Source organism: Phodopus roborovskii, unplaced genomic scaffold (genome assembly GCF_943737965.1).
Source record: "Phodopus roborovskii unplaced genomic scaffold, PHOROB, whole genome shotgun sequence".
NCBI classification, from domain to species: domain Eukaryota; kingdom Metazoa; phylum Chordata; class Mammalia; order Rodentia; family Cricetidae; genus Phodopus; species Phodopus roborovskii.
This window is the reverse complement of record NW_026126558.1, coordinates 5175055-5194706: the sequence shown is the minus strand read 5'-3', so window position 1 is coordinate 5194706 and position 19652 is coordinate 5175055.

Here is a 19652-nt window from a genome sequence, read left to right as displayed (position 1 = left end):
CATGTACAAGGTCTTGAATTCTATCACTGAAAAGGAAAATAAAATAATGACAACAAAGTTCTCAGATTGACCCAGGCAGGCAGCTGAATTAGAACAAAAATCCTTAAAAACAAGTCCATGGAGCCGCAGAACACTTACTTGTTCTTGCAGAGGCTCCATGGTTAGATTCCCAACACCCAACAGCCCATAGCTGTCTGTAACTCCATTCCCCAGGGATCCAACACCTTCTCCAGACCTCAAGCACCAGGCATGCATGTAGTGGGCATATATACATGCAAACAAAACACTTGTACACATAAAGTAGTAAATGAATCAAGTGACAGCTCATTGATTTATTGGCCCTCTCACAGCAGGTACTGTGAGAGCATCATATGGAAAATGTTCAGAACAGTATCTCTTGCTTTTCATTGTCCTGATGGCTATGCCCTTATTTCTCCAGGAAATACCAAGAATGTGCTTTGAATTTTTGAAATTAAAGCATGAAGCTTGAGTCAGATGAGGAATCTTTCCCCTTCAGTAGATGACCTGCATGTGCAACAGCCACAGATCAGAGGACAGTATCTGCATGCTGTCTCCACACAGAAGTGCAGCTGCTCCCTGTAGGGGTTTCTGAGGCTCAAACAGAAACTGCCTGCAACATTAACTCACTGAGGAAAGGCAGGGGTGTTTTTGTGGAACCTGCCAAACTCAGGCCCTGATTAGACTCTGGCTCAGCTTCTTCCCACCTGAGAAGTCTCCCAGTTGGGACTGAGGCCCTCAGAGGCCCTAAACCTCTGCCTTTCCACTCCACACCCTCTAATTTTGTTGTTGTTGTTTGTTTGTTTGTTTTGTTTTGTTTTGTTTTTCAAGACAGGGTTTCTCAGTGGCTTTGGAGGCTGTCCCGGAACTAGCTCATGTAGACAGACCAGGCTGGTCTCAAACTCAGAGAGATCTGCCTGCCTCTGCCTCCCTAGTGCTGGAACTAAAGGCATGTGCCTCAGTCACCCAGCCCTTTAATCTTTTCCTATTAGCAATAGCCACAACTCTGCCTTCTTCCACTTTCTCTCTTCCTTTCTTCTCTTCTGCTCTGCCTCCTCCCTTCTTTATGCCTGCCCTCCGTTCCCTCATCACCCTCCCTCTCTCTTTCCCTCTTCCTTTCCATCTCTACCTCTCTCTTTGCCTCTTACTCTTCCAAGCCTTGAAGCATGATGCCTCTGCCTCCATCCATCCCTTTCCCTGATATCCCCACTCTTAGAACCACGTAACAAAGAAACAAACATTTCCCCAATTACTTTGACTGCTAGATAATAAGCTGTCAAATGAAGAAGAACAGTGTGATTACCATGGCAATTTGTCAGAACACAAAATTCTATGTGCAGTCTCATTTGGCTGCATTGGAAACACCTGCTTTGAAAATGTGCCCAGATCGAGTTTCACTGCTTTCTTCCATAATGTAGGCTGCTGCTGCTGCTGCTGCTGCTGCTGCTGGTGGTGGTGGTGGTGATGGTATGATGATGCTGGTACTGATGCTGAGAATTCTGGTGCTGATACTGATATTAAATCAGCTAATAACACTGGTACTAATAATGATGCTAGCAGTGATGCTTAGCTTGGGGCTCCTGCTTCCTTGCATATCTTTTCAAAAAATTTTTCTTTATTTTTTAACATTAAATTGTTTTCCATACATAATATTTTGATCATATTCTCTTAAAAAAAATACAGAAACACAAGAAACAAATTCCCCCTCAAAAACAGAAAAATGAAAATCAAAAGAAACAAATAGAAGATCAATAAGACAAACAATTATGTCAAAACAAAGCAAATGGAACATAAAGTCCACAAAAACGCCATTGAGTTTGTTTTTTGTTGGCAACTACTCCTAGGCATAGAGCTCACCCTGGAATGTGGTTGACTCACCCTGTGACACTCCATTGGAGAAAACTGATTGCTTCCTTGCATGTCTGAGGAAATTGTTTCATCTACCTGTCCCTGAAAATCTGAGTTCTCTCTATGAGAATTTACATATTCCATGAGACAATGTTCGTCCCACTGCTCACTTACTGCCCACAGCTCAGTAAATCTGTACCCCAGCTCCTCTGCCCCACCCTGCCCCCACCCCAGAAGGTTGACCCTCTAGATCCACCAGGAGCCTGAGAATAATTTTCAAGGAATGTTAATCAATACTCACTGCTCTGCTGCTGTGAGTTTTCCAAATCCTAAAGTTTGCCTTGAGCCCTAACCAAGCCAACGGAAAGCCAATGCTTTGGGGAGAATGTTCCAGCCCCTCATGGAGCTGCTCTGCTGAATTATACTTGGTTTGGAGCCTGTGCTCTCCAAGAATAGTCCACAAGCAACCATCACTCTTGGCCTACAGTTCCCTTGGTGAATACCTTAAAAGACATTTATCTTCTTCCTTGATTAGTAAACTGACTTCCTCTCTACCTCTCACAGAAAGTAAACTCTGTTTGTTTGCTATTAATACTGGGGGACTCAAGATCAATGTGCCTCCCCTCTTTCACCCCAAGAATCAATCACAACTGTTTTTGGTGTGTGTGTGTGTGTGTGTGCGCGCGCGCGCGTGTGCATACATGTGCTTTGTTTGCATTTATACCTATAAACCAGAAGAAGGCTAGTGAGTTGTGATTCCTGGAAGTTGAACTCAGGATCCTGGAAGAACAGCCAAATGCTCTTAACCACTGAGCCATCCACTCATCCCTCATCATGGTTTTTCAATTGAAGATTTCATCAGTACAAAATTTCCCCAGGAATCTAAGAGCACATCTCCTTCCAAATGCTGGCCCACACACTCATGAGTTAAATAAATCTTTGACATATATTTATTTTAACAAATGAATAGTCTAACAAAAAACTGGGATTTTATTGGGTCAAACAAAAATATTTATCAGAGAAATAAGTGTCTGGGGGTGTAACTCAGTGATAGAGCACTTGCCCAGCATGCCCTGGAGCTTAGGAGCCATGCCATCACCTTCCACCAATAAAAAATAAAAATACGGGGTGATGGGAGAGCACTGGCTGAATCCTCTTCCAGAGGACCCAGGATTGATTCCCAGTGCCCACATGGCAGCTAACAGCTATCTGTACCTCCAGTTCTAAAGAATTAAATGTCTTCTGGACTATGGGATCATCTGGCATGCGTGTGGTACACAGATGTGTATATATACAAGTAAAACACCCAGACACACAAAATCAGAACAAATAAACTAATTGAAAAGATGGATACTACCAGGTAGTGATGATGCAAGCCTTTAATCCCAGCACTTGGGAGGTAGAGGCAGGCAGATCTCTGTAAGGCCTGTAAGGAGTAAGTTTTTTCCTCCCACCGCTGGTCTTGTCCCGCACTGCGCCAGCCCCAATTAACACACAGAGACTCTGTATTTGATATAATTCTGTTGGCCAGTTACTTGTTTCTTATCGGCTAGCTCTGTCTTAATTATTAACCCATTTCTATTAATCTCCACGTGGTCTTATCTTATCGGAGAGAGAAACTGCAGGCATTCTGCTTTCTCTGTCTTCCTTCTTGACCCTTCCTACTTCCTCTTTCCTCCTCATCTCCTAGTCCCTCCTATCTTCCTTTCCTATTGGCCAACAGTGCTTTATTCATTAACCAGTATGAGAAACATATATACAGAATGACATCTCCCATCAGAGGCCAGCCTGGTGTACAGAGAAAATTCCAGAAGACAGCCAGGGCTACACAGACAAACCTTGTCTCAAAAAAGGAAGTGAGGGAGGGAGGGAGGGAAGGAAAGGGAGAGAGAGAGAGAGAGAGAGAGAGAGAGAGAGAGAGAGAGAGAGAGAGAGAGAGAGTGATGGTGGCACATGACCTTAATCCCAGCACTCAGGGAAGCAGAGGCAGGTGGATCTCTGAGTTTGAGGTCAGCCTGGTCTACATAGTGAGTTCCAGGACAGCCAGGGCTACACAGAGAAACCCTGTCTTTAAAAACAAGAGAGACAGAAAGGGAGGGAGGAAAGGAGGGGAAAAAAGAAGGAAGGAAGGAAGGAAGGAAGGAAGGAAGAAAGGAAGGGAAAAAGTCTACCTTGGTTCCTGTAATGTAGCTCTCCATTGATAAAGTGCTTGCCTAACAGCACAGAGCCCTGGTTTGATTCCCAGCACCACATTAATCCAGGTATGGCAGCATATTTCTGTAATACTAGTCCTTGGGAAGTAGAGGCAGACAGATCAGGAAATTCAGGGTCATCCTCACATATCCACTTTGAGGCAACTCTAGGCTTCCTAAAGACAGATTCTCTAGGCTTACTAAGACAGATACATCTATATATCTATATCTATATGTATATATATATAATATAATATAATATGTATATATGTGTGTATATATAGAGACATATAGATATATATTTCCACTCTCCTCTCCATATGTGTATCTGTACATGTGTGATTATGTTGTGGAGTATTCACCAGAAGAGACTGCTCAGACATGGGTTGAAGCCAATAAAAGTCTTCACTAGCCAGCTGGCAGCTACACTGGATGTCTGGGACCCCAATGTAGCCCTGAGCCTTTCTCAGGATGAGCTTTTAAGCACAAAAACCATGTCCTGGGTTGACACACTTCAGTTAACAAGGACAGTTAGCCTGTGCAGAACTATAGAAGCTAAAAAGCAGGATAACTACATTTAGAGACTTTTCTAGAACTGAACATTGATGGATTAGGCCTTTGTTGTAGTTTTGGCAGGTGGTGCTGTCTGTGTACTGAGTTTTATGGCATGAATGGTTTCCATCATGGAATCAGTTGTGCTAAAGTCTGAGGCCATTATTTTTAAGTGTGTGTGTGTGTGTGTGTGTGTGTGTGTGTGTGTAAATGCAGTTGCCCATCAGGTCCAGAAGAAGGTGCTGGATTCCCTGGAGTTAAATCAATTGTGAATTTCCCAACGTGAATGCTGGGAACTGAACTTCAGTCCTTTGCAAAAGCAGTATTCATTCTTAATGTCTGAGACCCCTCCCCAGCACCTCCCCCTCCCCCTCATCTTTGTGAGACAAGATCTCACTGTGCAGGCCAGTCTAGTCTGGGACTTATGACAGTCCTCCTGCCTCTTCCACTGCCTCCCAAGCTCTGAGCTACAAGCATGAGTCACGATACTAGGCTAATAAACATTCTTTTATGATGGCTGCTGCCCTGGATCTGTTTCTGAAACTTTGTAGGAGACAGCCCATTACATCTGTCCTCCATCTGGGCAGCTCATTTGTCTTCTTAAAATGAAAGCACACATCCATAATCAGGGTTCAACAGTGGAAAAAAGAGGGGAGGCAGCATTCGCCTCAGAATAGAGAGCTTTCTGACAGACTAAGAAGGCTGGAGCTATCTATGGTGGATTGTGAGGACCTCTATGGGAGGTCATACTGACTGACATTGACAAGTGACAACATAGCAGAGTACTTGGTACCTGACCAGTAGTGTTGGTGGAGTAGCCGTTACTTGGTTTGCCAGCTGTCATCACTCACCTGGTGAGCCCATTGTGTCTCTCTAATTTTGGAGTAGCACGAAACACCCTGTATTCTTTAGGACCATGAAGTCTTTCTGCTGTCTTCTGATTAGAGACATACGCATCTGTTAGCAAGCCATTTTCTTTGAACATTAGAGGTAGGCTACAGGACCATTAAATGGAGTCCTTCTCTCTGGTAAAAAGGGAACCATTTGAGAGCCAAGCCAGCCCTCAACTCAGCCTTACTCTCTTCATGGCAGAAATACCATGTTCATGTCAGTATATCTCCTTATATCCTGTGCATTTGTTGTTGGGTTTTTTGTTTGTTTGTTTTGGGTTTTTTTTTTTTTGCTGTTGTTTTGTTTTGTTGTTTTGTTCTGTTGCTGTTTGAGACAGACTTTTACTATATAGTCCTTGCTGACTTGTAACTAGACTAGCATACCTTGGAAGCCGTAGAGATCTATCCATCTCTGCCTCTTGAGTGCTGAGATTAAAGGGATGTGACATCAGAATGTGTTGTTTTTAAAGAAAACAAACAAACAAATAAACAAACAAAAGCCAGGCAGTGGTGTGCACAAAGCACTTGGGAGGCAGAGGCAGGCAGATCTTTGAGTTCGAGGTCTACAGATCTAGTTCTAGGACAGTCAGGGCTACACAGAAAAACCCTGCCTCAGAAAACCAAGAAACAAAGCACAAAAACATAAAGCATACAATGCATTAAACACTGAAATTTAGCATGCTTAGGGTGAGGTACTGGGGGACCCCTCCCTGCTCTTCTGGCCCAGTGCCCTTGACTGGGCACTGTTCCTGGGTTTTCAAATGCCAAGTGGCTCAGCAAGAGCTGGGGGGGAAACTCACTTTCTCCTACTGTGACTGACAGTGATCTACTTGGTATCTCAGGAAAACAGGACAGAGCTGGAGGCAACTTTAACCAACTGGGACACTGTGGTCTCTTTGACCCTCTAAAGCTCTTTTGCAGAATCACCAAGATGTCCCTCTAATGCTAAATCTCAGTGCAGGACTGAGGATGTGCTCAGTTGGCAGAGTGTGTGCCTAATATACACAATCTGATTGGCTTTCACCACCAGCACCACAAAAACCTGGCATTATGGCACAGCCTTTAAGCCTAGCACTCAGGAAGAAAGCAGAGACAGGAGGATCAGATCATCCTTGGCTCTCTCTATAGAACATTCACAGATAGCTTGGGCTACACAAGATGCTATCTAAATAAATAAAGAACCTTACTGCACACCCGGACATTACTTTGACAAACATTTTATTTTACGTATGTGTGTGTGTGTGTGTGTGTGTGTGTGTGTGTGTGTGATGTGTATGTGTGTATGTGTATACACACACATCACAAGAGTGTGGAGGTTAGAGATGGGCCTGAGACCACAGTTGCAGGTTGTTAAATTCAGGAGATGGGTTTGGCCATTGTCTGGAAATTTCATGACAAGCCTTGTGCTACTCACAGATTTGGCAAGTTTTCTGTTTCCAAATACTGAGGAGCAAAAACACATTGCTCTACTTTCTACAATGTTAGTCATATTATTTTAAAATGTAATTGTTCAATTAACTGATCTTTGACAAATTTGCTATCACACAACCCTTATTATATTATATGCAGGTTTTATGTGGAGTACCTTATGGATTTCTCTTTTTTAACTTTATTATTATTATCTAGGGTAGGGGCATATATGTGTAAAAACACCAGAGGACAACTTTGTGGATTCAGTTCTTTACCTTTACATGGGTTCCAGGGTTCAAATTCATGTCACAAGGTTTGGCAGCAAGCATCTTTATTGCTGAACCATGTCAACCCTTGATGGGAGATGTCATTTTGTATATGTTTCTCATACTGGTTAATAATAAAGCACTGTTGGTCAATAGGAAAGGAAGATAGGAGGGACTAGGAGACAAGGAGGAAGAGGAAGTAGTAAGGAGGAGTCAAGATGGAGAGACTGGGGAGACCAGACGCCTGCCCCACTCCCCGGTAAGAAAAAACCACGTGGAAATACATAGATCAGCAAAAATGGGTTAATAATTAAGACAGAGCTAGCCGATAAGAAACTATCACCTGGCCAACAGCATAATATCAAATACAGAGTCTCTGTGCGTTATTTGGGGCTGGCGTGGCGGCGGGACAAGACCAGCGGCGGCAGGCAGAAAAACTGTACTCCTTACAAACCCTGACTTACAGGGTTTTATATTTTTATTTATTTTGGATTTTTGAGACAGAGTCTCTCTTTGTAGCCTAGCTGTCCTGGACTCACTCTGTATACTAGGGTGGCCTCAAACTCAGAGATCCGCTTGCCTCTGCCTTCTGAGTGCTGAGATTAAAGGTGTGGGCCACCTAATTTATGGACTTCTTCAATGCTCTCTGCCAGGTTCCTCTAAGGTAATAGCTGAGCACTGTCTTACAGAGAATCGCATATATTTAATTTTATGTATTCTCTGCGAATGAACAGTGTGGTGGTTTGAATGAGAATGTCCCCCATAGGTTCATAGGTTTGAATGCTTGGTTCCCAGTTGAGGGAACTGTTTGGAAAGGATTAAGAGGTATGTGGCCTTCTCCCTTCTCTCTCTCCCTCTCTCTCTCTCTCTCTCTCTCTCTCTCTCTCACTCCCTCCCTCCCTGAAGATCAGGATATAAAGCTTTAAACTATTGTCCTAGTACCATGTCTGTCTGCTTCCTGACGTGATGATCAATGACTAAATGATCATGCCCCAAATTAAATGCTTTCTTTTATAAGAGTTGCCTTGGTTAGCCAGGTGACACATGCCATTAATCCTAGCACTTAGGAAGCAGAAGCAGGTAGATCTTTGTGAGTTTGAGGTCAGACTGGTCTACAGAGCTAGTTCTAGGATAGCCAAGGCTACACAGAGAAACCTTGTCTCAAAACAACAGACAAACAAGGTTGCCTTGGTCATGGTGTCTCTTCACAGCAATAGAACACTAAGACACATAGAATCCTGGTAGCCTTTACTCTCGCTATGATGGTCATTCTCTAACTATCTCTTAGGGTCAGCTAAACCCTCCTTTTCACTGATTTTAGCCAAAGGACAAGAAGTGAAACATTTTTTTTAAGAAATTAAAATATTCCCTGCAGGAGTCCTATCATTCTGGTGTGTAATTATTCACTTACCTATTTTTTCATTCACTCTGAGATAGGATCTTGCTCACTATGTAGCTCTTGATAGGTTGAAATGATATATAGGTCAGGCTGACCTCAGGCCTGCAGCAATCCTCCTTGTTTTGACTCTGTAATTCAGAGATTCCAGGCTTGAGCCACCAAACATGGCTTCTGTACAATTCTTCACTAAAAATCACCGCTCAATCCACTGTGGTGGCATACAGTTTTAATCCAAGTACTGGGGATGCAGAGACAAGGTCTCTGAAAGCTTGAGATCAGCCAGAGCTATATAGTGAGACCATGTCTACACACACACACACACACAGAGAGAGAGAGAGAGAGAGAGAGAGAGAGAGAGAGAGAGAGAGAGAACATCCCTCTAAAATGTTCCCAATTATACCCTGAGCAATTACACTCTATGCTCAGTTACCTCTGAGCATGCAGCGTGCTCAAAAGGCCCATGCTAGGTCCCCTGGTCAGAAGCTACAGCCCACTCACAATGTCTCACCCTGCCTAAGTGTGTTGTCCATTATGAGCAATAAAACTTCTTTGTTAGTACAAACTGATAGAGAAATTCAAACTGCTTCCTTCTCCATGCCCAGCACATGTGACAGGCCCAGAGTTTTCCAAACCCACCAGCTGGGGTCCTCAGGGACTAAGCCTTCCGCAAGGCATCTCCTGGGTAGCAGCCACTGTGGATTAGGAAGTAAATGATACCATGGCCAGGTCCACATGCCCAGACATCCAGCCATGTGCAGGCGCTCATCAAAGCCTGTGTAGTGTGTCGGGGCTATAAATAGCCCTCCAGCTCTGCTCTAGGTTCAAGGTGTTCCTGAGAGTAAAGGGCACTGCTGAGGTGAGGGAAAAGAACATTTTTATGATTTCAAAAGCATCAAGTCAAGCCTATTATAGAATCCAGGATTTTCAAGTTAATTTCCATTGGGATTTAGATTGGATGTGTGGCAGTAAGAACCAGACAGCACAGGACCAGAAACCTTAGAGGCTGGGGTACTGGCTGGGGCTGGGGGTTAGGGAGTGAAGAAGGGACTCAAGACTTACTTTCCAAGTAGCTTCATGGCCCAATTTACTGGAAAGCAAAAAAATTCTGCATGCTTTCACAGCAGGCCCTCAGCAATCAAGTCCCCTCAAGACACCTAGCTGAAAGTGGCACCTTTCCAGGTCACTGTGGAGGTCAAGGCCCAACTTCTGCGAAACAGTATTAGGCTTACTCCATGACTGTCCAGCAGACTGAACCCCTCAGTGGCACCCAGTCTGATTCAGGGAAGGGGTACTCAGACCCTGCCTGTCCTGTGCTGGGGTCTGAGGCATATGCACATCACCTAGCTCAGACTCATGGCATTTCAGATGCTGACCTCTGCTTCACTGCTTGATGCTGGAGGTGAACTCAGCAGGATGAGCTTCAGGAACTGGCTTTACTGAAAAAGATGTACACCACCCTGGCATCTTTATTACTATTTCCCTCTCACTACAGCCTTGAGCCATCGAACCACATGCCCAGTCCCTACCAAGGGGTGTAGAAACTTGAGAAGAGAATGACAGGTCAGGAGTCAGTGTGGACCACTCACCTTAAGTTGTGGGAGGAAGGCTCAGATGTGTGAGGAAGGACAGACAGGCTGAGCCTTCCTCCTATCTGCCCATTGGAGGTCTCAGGGAGGGTGAGGTAAATCTTGTCTCTGCCTGAGGAGTTATGTGGAGGTTGGCAGTGCTAGGCAGTACCTCAGGCCTGACGGAAGGGATGCAAGATTGCTAACAATCCAGTCTTCGGCTCTCAGGAGATAGCCTCACCCAAAGAGAACACTTGGTCACGCTTAAGAGGAAGAAATACATTGGAGCTCCTTTATTTATTTTGGCTGATTGGTTTTGTTTTGTTTTTGAGACAAGCTCTCTCCACCACCACTACCCCCAAGTCAGGGTTTCTCTGTGTAGCTTTGGAACCTGTCCTGGAACTCACTCTGTAGACCAGGCTAGCCTCAAATTCACAGAGATTCGCCTGCCTGTGCCTCCTAAGTGCTGGGATTTAAGGTGTGTGCCACCACCACCGGGCTGAGACAAGGTCTCTTATAGTCCAGGCTGGCCTCAAGCTCTTTCTTGATCCTCTTGCCTCTATGTCCTGAGTGCTGGAATTCTAGGCATATGCGACCATACCCAGCTAGGACAGTAGATTCTAAAAAAGTGCCTACAGCTGCTCTCTGGCTAGTGGCTCAGACACCCAACATCACAGACAGAATTCCAGAGTGTTCTGCTAGAGGCAGTGTAGGCATAGAGGCCAGCAGTCTGTGTGGTGAGCTGGCTATGCTCGGCAGGCCCAGGTTGGCTCACTTCCTCCTCTGCTCCTACAGCATTTGCACCATGGTCACCACTCACAGCAGGGTCTTCAAAAAGACCCCCTTCCCTGTGTCTTCCCCATATCTCCACCCAACACTGGGCCCAGGCAGGCCTGGTGTCTAGTCAGAGCCCAGGAAACCATCTCTATACACACTGGCCTCCTCTCCATTTCCCTCCCATTGTTATATACCCCAGAGAAGGGAATTATACACCCACTATCCATGACAGCCCCTGCCACAAGCTTCAGAGCCCTTGTGAAGACATCTTACATGAACATGGGACAGAGACTGTACTGGATCTAAGCACCAAGCTACACTTAAGCCCGATCTAGCTCTGCAGTAGGTATTAGAGTTTCCTGCTCAGACAGCCTTTGGTGGACTCAGCCCCCTTGGTTTTGTTTGCTTTTTTTTAATTTATTTTGAGATAGGGTCTTGCTATGTAGCTGTGTCTGGCCTGATACTTAGTAACTCAATATGTAATCCAGTTAGGCCTCAAATTTGCCATCCTTTCTCAGCTTCTCAAGTGATGGGATTAGCAAATCAACATCATCATACCTGGCTCTGTTTCTGTATCTTTTAAAAATAGGATCTAGCTATGTATGCAGGCTGAGCTGGAACTTACGATTCTCCTGCCTTACCCTCCCATTTCTGGAATTAGAGGCACATGTATCCTGACACTGGGCCTATATCTACCTTTTCTGTCAGAAAAAATAGGGACTCCTCCTATAATTATCACCTGTAGTGCTGTGTTACCCATCAGACAATAGCCCTGTAGGTTGGGGAGGGGATTGTTCCTGCTAGAGAGCCAGGATCACAGGAAATGCTTAAGATTTTGCTTCTAGAAGTTCCAAACTAGACAGAAAAAAAAAATGTTATTTTTGTTGTTACATAAGGTGCAAACTGTTCTCTCTGACTCTCAAAAGTGATCTTCCTGCACACAGACAGCAAGGATGATCTGAACATCCCCGAGATGAATCATTGTTGCTCGTTTTTCTCCTCATGACAGTCTCATTGCGAGCCCTTTGAATCAGAAGCAACATCACTGCTGAAAGCACAAGGTCTTTGTTCAGATCGGAAAGTTCATAGGGAGTGTCTTGGTTTGGGTTTCTATTGCTGTGAAGAGACAGCAGGACTACAACAACTTCTTTTGCTTTGAGTTTTTGTTTTATTTTATTTTGAGACAGGTTTCTCTGTGTAGTCCTGGTTGTCCTAGAACTCACTCTGTAGACCACACTGACCTCAAACTCAGAGATTTACCTGCCTCTGTCTCCTGATTGCTGGGATTATAGGTATGTGCCACCACCAAGCTCATAGCAACTCTTGTAGAGGAAAACATTTAGAGATTTAGTCCATTATCTTCATGGGAAATGGCAGCATGCAGGCAGACATGGTGATGGAGAAGGAGCTCAGAATTCTACATCTTTGGTCCACAGGCAGAAGGAAATGAACTGAGACACTGAGCATGGCTTGGTCAAATGAGACCTTAAAGCCCACCCCTACAGTGACACACTTCCTCCAACTAGGCCATATTGACTCCAACAAAGCCATACCTTCTAATAGTGCCACTACTTATGAGCTTATGGGAGCCAATTGCATTCAAACTACTCTGGGGATATAAGGACACAATGATGAGATTTCACACTGAAGGTAAGAGGCCATGATGTTGAGGTCAGCTATGGTAAATTTATTTTTTATTATTGTGTGAGTGTGCACATGTGAGTGTGGATATGTACTTGTCCCATATCTGTCCTGCATTTATGGAAGTCAGAGAACGAGTTGTGGAAGCCAGTTCTCCCCTTCATAGGGATTCCAGGAATCAGGCTCAGGGTTTCAGGCATGCTGGCTGATCTAATCTCACCCCTAACTCTGGTTCCTCATCCTTCCCTGAAAATGTTTTAAGGCTCATGAGTCATGACACCTGCTGATCTTGAAGCAGGAGAACATTTGGGAGTGCCATTATTCTCTACACAACTCTTACTACAGTGGAGGCTGGGCCCAGCTCAGCAAAACCTTGGCTTCAACCTCTAAGCCAGGGTCTTAAAACCCACAGCAGAGGCAATTTCTAAAGCTGACACTTTTATGTGTAAACACCTGCCTTTCTGAAAAGGTTGTGCGTGACATCCTCTGAACCAACCAACCACCATCTTGGGGAGTTCAGTTGTGCTGCTTGCAAAAGGATTATCCCAGTTGGGCTGTTGACTGTTTATGTCCCCTCATAGAAGGGTGGGGAGAGTCACAGGGCTCTCACTGGTGTGCCCCACCATTCACACTACGTACCTTTTCCATGCAACTTTGCCTTGATTGCAGCGTGGCCCACAGGGAAGGGCTAGAGTACATAGCCCAGAGAAGACTTGGAGAAGGGGGTTCTACCTATGTGGGCTATGGGGAAGCTCTCATCCTTGTGAGGTAAAGGCTTCCCAGGTTTAGCTTTGGGGGGTAACCCCTCACCTATGCTCTGTAAATAAGCCCAATAAACTCATTGCTTCCCCAGAGTGATCTTTGTGAAATCATGTCTTGGTCTGTCATTGTGACCTTAGGAGGGTAAGCACTGCTTATTTCTTATCCAGGAAAGAAATTTTAGAAACAGAGACTGATGAAGGTGTTGAATCTCATTAACACCCACAGCAACAGGTTTGTGTATACACATGAACAGGCACACATACATGGGTGCACACCCATATATTCATGTATACATGTACTTACAAACAGAAATGTGAACTGACAAGGTCTGACTCCTTGGTCTCCCTTCCACTCTGAATGAAGAATAAGCCTGCTTGGGGGAGGTGGTCCTCTTCTGTCCAGGCTGATCCTCGTTCCTGTCCCACTTCTACAACTCTGCCTTCGCCTGCGTCCATTAAACAAGCGATTGCTCACATGCACTCATTCCTTCTGACATAGACTGTTGGGTTTGGATTCCTGGCCCACAAGGAATGTTCTGTACAGAATCTGAGTATACCTGTGTGTAAGGCTAATGTGAATATCCACTCTGCACAATTTTCCCCCATTGTTGTGACCAAATATCTAGTAGAAGCCACATAAGGGAAGAAAGATTTGTTTTGGCCTGTGGATCAAGGGCAGGAAGACCTGTGGAAGGAGTTCAGGGCTGTGGCAGCAAGAAGCTGCTTGCTTACATCTGAACAGATCAAGAAGCAGAGATTGGACAGAAAGCGGGACCGGAAACTTCAAAGCCTGACACTTCCTCTAAGAAGGCCCCCTCCACCTCCTAAAAGTTCCACAACTGCTATGGCAGCACACCAAGAGGGAAACGGGTGTCCCACACATGAGCCTGTTAGAGGGTGCATTTCACATTCAAACCATAGCATCCTCCTTCAAACCCACTGCTTCTGATACCCTGCTGATGGGGGCAGCGGGGTCAGAGGAGGGACCTATAAGCTGCACTGTGTTCCTCAAATTCAGTCTTAACCCTGGATTTCAGAAAAGTGACCCTATTTGGACAGAGGGTCTTAAATGTAATAAAATGAAGTCATTGGGGGAAGAGGCCTAATTTATTATTTCCTGTGTTCTTATAAAGACCAAATTGGAATAGACACACGATTAAGGAGGACACCATGAAAAAAAAAGAGAATGATATCTGTAAGGAAAGAAGAGGTTCCAAATGAAATCCTTCCACCATTTTTAATACTTGCACTTATTTGCACTGGAAAAAAGAATCTGGCTCTAAACACAGTAAGTACTAACCATGGTAGTAGTGCAGGTAGTGATCCCAGTACTCTGGATAGTTAGACAAGCCTGGGGTACATGGTGAAAAGTCATAAGGTTAAATTACACAAAGGTTAAATTACAAGCACATCATAATCAGATTCCTGAATAATTTTTCTTTATTTTTTAACTCAATATTATCCTTTATTGTCAACAACAACAAAAAAAACCCCTATATTTACCTATCTCAAAGAGATTAAGAGAAATATATTCTTCAAAGGGGGCTGAGGCATGCACTTGCAGTCCCAGCACTTGGAAGGCTGAGGCAAGACAACTGTCAAGACTGTGAAGCCGGTGAGTTATATAGTAGGTAACGGCCAGCCAGGACTACATAGCAAGACCCTGGGTCAAAAACTAAGGAAGAGGGCTAGGCTTTCAATCCTAGCACTCGGGAAGCAAGTGGATCTTTGTGAGTTTGAGGTCAGCCTGGTCTACATAGTGAGTTCCAGAGGGCAGCCAGAACTATGTAATAGAGAAACCCTGTGTCAAAAACCAAAATAATAATAAATAAAATAATAATTATGATGATGACTATGATAAGACAGGCTTTGTTTGGAAGGGGAGGAAGTTTCCAAGACAGGGTTTCTCTATGTTGCTTTGAAGCCTGTCCTGGCACTCACTCGCTCTGTAGACCAGGTAACTCACAGTTATCTGCCTGCCTCTGCCTCCCGAGTGCTGGGATTAAAGGCATGAACCACCACTGCCTGGAGGAGACCAGATTTCTAAAAATTGAAAATGTCAGCAATGAAGTTCTTGCCCCTCACATGCCTATCAATCCCTCCCCCCCTTAAACTCTTCTATTTTTCTGTAGCCAGCAATTGGCAAATCATCTGGCTTCTGCCTCTATTTTTTTTTCTGGTCTCAGAAGTCACTTGTGGTTCCACAGCTGAGAATTCATCTATGTTTGGGGAAATGCCAGGGACACATTAGGCCTATTTGGAGAATTACATCGACAGGAAGGTGATTCTACAGGAATTAGCACAAGTATCATTTTCTGGTAAAGACCTGGTCCAGAAAAACCCAGTGAACAGTCAGCATACCTTCTAGTAAAAGCACAAGCTTCTCTTGTCAATTCTTTCAGAGCAAAACACACCAACTGGAGAAGAAGGAGGGAAAGGAAAAGGAGGGAGAGAGAGAAAAGGAGGAGAAAACATGGTTATGTGTTTTCTACTCACAGCCCCAGTGGCCTGGAAGTCAGTAGTACCTTCTTAGAATCTATGACGCAAGGAAGCAGCCATACAGACCAACACTGAATGTGGGCCTTGGGCTCCAGCGGCTGCTGTGAGCTTCTTATACTACCATAGCTATGGGAGTGCTCTGGGACCTCCACCCCTGGGGGATGTTGCAGGAATCTATGCCACCTGTGCTCTCACACAGGAGATCCTCCTGAACTTCTGTGACCTGGGAAGATGGATGTGCAGACTGAGAGTATGAGGTAACGGTGGTGTAGGAGCATCTCCAAGAGGAATCACTTTTGCCTCTGTGCTCTGGCAAAATGTCCCCTCAAATCTATAATCTACTGTGCTCTTCATTAGAGCTCAGCAGTGGAGCAGCCTGAATCCTTGGTCATGATGCAGAAGGTTCTCTGTGGGCATCAGGGTTCCCCTGGATCAAATCTTCATGGTGGGACCAAGACATGGTACCCCTCACCCTGCCCTGTACAGATGGAATTCAGGACCTCAAGAATGCCTCTGGCATCCAAGGGTGCTGCATGGATGCGAGAAACATGTACATATATAGGCAAAACACCATACACAAAACTTTTTGTGTCAAAAAAGCAAACAAAGCCTGCCTGGGCTATCAAGTAAGTTCAAGTACAGCCTAGTAATTAAATAAGTGAGAACTGAGAGTATAGTCCAGTTGCTGAAAGCTTACTTAGCAAGCATGAAGTCCTGGGTTTCATGCCCAGTACCATAGAAGAGTCCAATTTTATTCTTTTGCATGTAGGAATCCAGCTATGTTCAACCCATTTGTTGAAAACACTGTTCCTTTTTTACCCTGAACTGACAATTTTTGAATAATAAGTTGACCATCAGTAGGTGTGTTGAGGGCAGATACAGGTTACTATAAACATGATACTGACTGGAACTTGGGGAATAGCCAAGATATGCCAGATGCAAACCTTGCCTCAGCAACTTTGGAGCATCTTGTCCTGTGGTACTCAGTAATACTGTAGTTTTCTCTTACTAAGGCAACATATCATGAGATTTAGGTATGAACAATCAGATAGTAAGAAGTAGAGCCTAAGGCCAGAAGAGGTGGTCTGGTTCCTAAATGATATACTAAGAAGGGGCCTAGCCCTGGTCTCCTGTCAAGCTCTCAGAAAAGAAATGACTATTCCTGAATTCAGTTGGTAGAGTGCTTGCTTGCCTTAGCATGCATGGAGTCCTAGCACCAAATAAAATGATGTGTGGTAAAACATGTCTGTAAGCACCGTACTCAGGAGTAGAGGCAAGAGGATCAAAGGTCAAAAGCTGGGTCTGGTGCCTTAGGCCTATATCCCCAACATACAAGATGCAGAAGCTCCTGAGCTGGAAGCTAACTGATCTACACAGCAAGTTCCAGGCCTGCTGGAATGAGACCCTGTCTCAAAAAGAACAATAACTGCAAAAAAGCCCACAGTCATCCTTGGCCTATATAGTGAGTTAAAGTAAAGCCCAGCTTGGGAATATGTTAGACCCTGTGTACAGAAGGAAGTAAAGGGAAGGGAAAATAAAATACTGTTGTTTGTAAACAAACTCCTTGCAGTTCTACAGTGACACTTGCAGAGTTTCCTGATCCATTCCAAAGGTCCTATCCCAGGTTCTGGGGAATTCAGGCTAGCCATAGGGTTCAGCATAGCAATCACTGGCTCCTGGCAGTGTCTGCAGGCTCTAGGGCCCTCCTGCTCCAGAAGGAGGAGGGTCTGTGTTAAAGTCTATTTCTGGTTCAGTCTTGAACAGTCACAGTGCACAAAAAAAAATGCTAAGGCTATATGGGCTTGGTTTTTGGTTGTATGGGTTTATTTTTTTTATGAGGAGGGTTTTGGCTTCCTCAAGCCTGCTGAAGGTTTCGCTGTCTATTTCTGGAGAGATTTAGAACACACAGTGTGCACACGCTCACAGACATGTGCACATGAGAGCTGGACTGTAGCCCAACACCGGGGAGAAGCTGCTTCCCTGGAGACAGTGATTCAGAAAGGAAAAGCCCACGTGTGAAAGCAAGTCATCAGGCTGTCTTGAATCCCTATCTACAGGATGCTGTAGTCATCTGACATTCAGGCTCTGAAGATGCTCCAAATGCCGAAACAGAAAGATTCTTCCTTCAAAGGGGAGCTCACGAGGACTCCAGAGACAACAGAGTGAGTCTGCTTCCTCCCCAAGGGGCCAAGAAGCCCACATTTGACTTTGTCAAGCAAGTGGTGGTAGTGTAACAGTAATCTACATGCTAGTGACCTAGGGGTCATATGTGTCTGTTATACCAATCCTAAGAAACATGCCCTCTTCCCTGCAGGTCCCTGTTGCTTTGCAGAATTGGTCTGTACCAAGAAGGGGAGTCAGGCCAGAAAGGGTACAACTTCTTACAACAAAAGACTATGTGTAAGTCCATACACTATAAATTATGACTGGATAAGTAAATAAGAGAGGGCAGCCCTTGGTACAAGGTTCTGAATAATACATGTGACTGCATCCCCCTCCAGCAGATGGAGCCTATTCCCAAAAAGCCTGAGTTGCAGGTTAAAAAGTAATTTAGCAGGAGAGACCCAGCAGACAACATACCCACAGAGTACGTGGTGAGGGTGGTGAGGGTGATTTTCCTGGCATGCACATGTTATTCAATGAGAAACAGCTTTGTCACTTCCAAGTTTGTTCCAGAAGCTCTGATCAGAAGACAATGTGAGGGAACTGAAGAAGAGTCTGCAAAATTATCTGACCAGGAGCCAAGCATAGCAGCTTATGCCTGTAATCCCAGCCCTGGGAGGCAATAGTAGTAGAAACATGAGTTTAAGGATATCCTCAGCTACATATTGAGTTGGAAGCTAGCCTGGGAAACATGAGACTGTCTCAAAAACAAATCAAAAGAAACCAAAATGAAAATATTTGACCAAGGACTTCAGTGCTGTTTAACTTATTGGAAAACAAGGAAAGATTAGAACATTGCCACAGCCCAGAGGAGCATTGGCAAGCACAAGGACTGCAGGATGTCCTGCATGGGTTCCTGGACTGGGAGACTTTGGTGTGAGCAGCACACATCTCTGGAGGTGGGAAAAACCGAAGCATCAGGCTGGTACAGGACCCAGGCTTTCATAAAGTATCCTCTGCACCATTCTTCCCTCCTCGCCCTCCAGACCCTGGCAACCTTGACACCAGGGGCTCAGCCTCTTTTGCGACTGTCTCCTGTCCAGTGCATGGATGGTGAAAGGTTTCCATAGTGACTCTCTTGCAGTATGTGTCCATGGCTAGAGACTTACGTGGGCACAACCCCAGCTTCAGAGGGCACCTCCTGGTGTTTTTACATCTGCCAAGTTCAACAAGGGAAGGCAGCTTTAGGGAGCAGATGGTGGGAGTGCTGAATGATCACTGTGGACAGAATTTGAGGCCAGATGGAAGCCACCCTGGAGATAACAGCGCTTACGGCATACAATACAGATGAGCCATTCAGGCCCAGCTCTGGATGACAGGCAGCATGACTACACAGTAGAGAGGACAGCAGAGAGACTGCCTAACAGCTGTAGGCTCCAGAATAGCTCACTGTGAAGGGTACTGTGGCCTCACAAGAGGCTACAAACCTTTGCCAAGGCTCCCTAGGATTGATAGACCAAAGAACCAATGGCAACAGACTCTCCCCTGCTTTGCAACTGCTCTCCAACTGCTTCCTGCAGTATTCCCGCTGGGCCAAGTACCACAAATCCAAGTAGATAACCCTTGGAGGCAGTGGGGACTGCAGACTCTCACTCAACAACAGGTTTGAAGTGTGCTGTTCATGGACCTGGCTCTGGAGCCCTGGGCTGCACTGGGCTCCTCTTGCTGGAT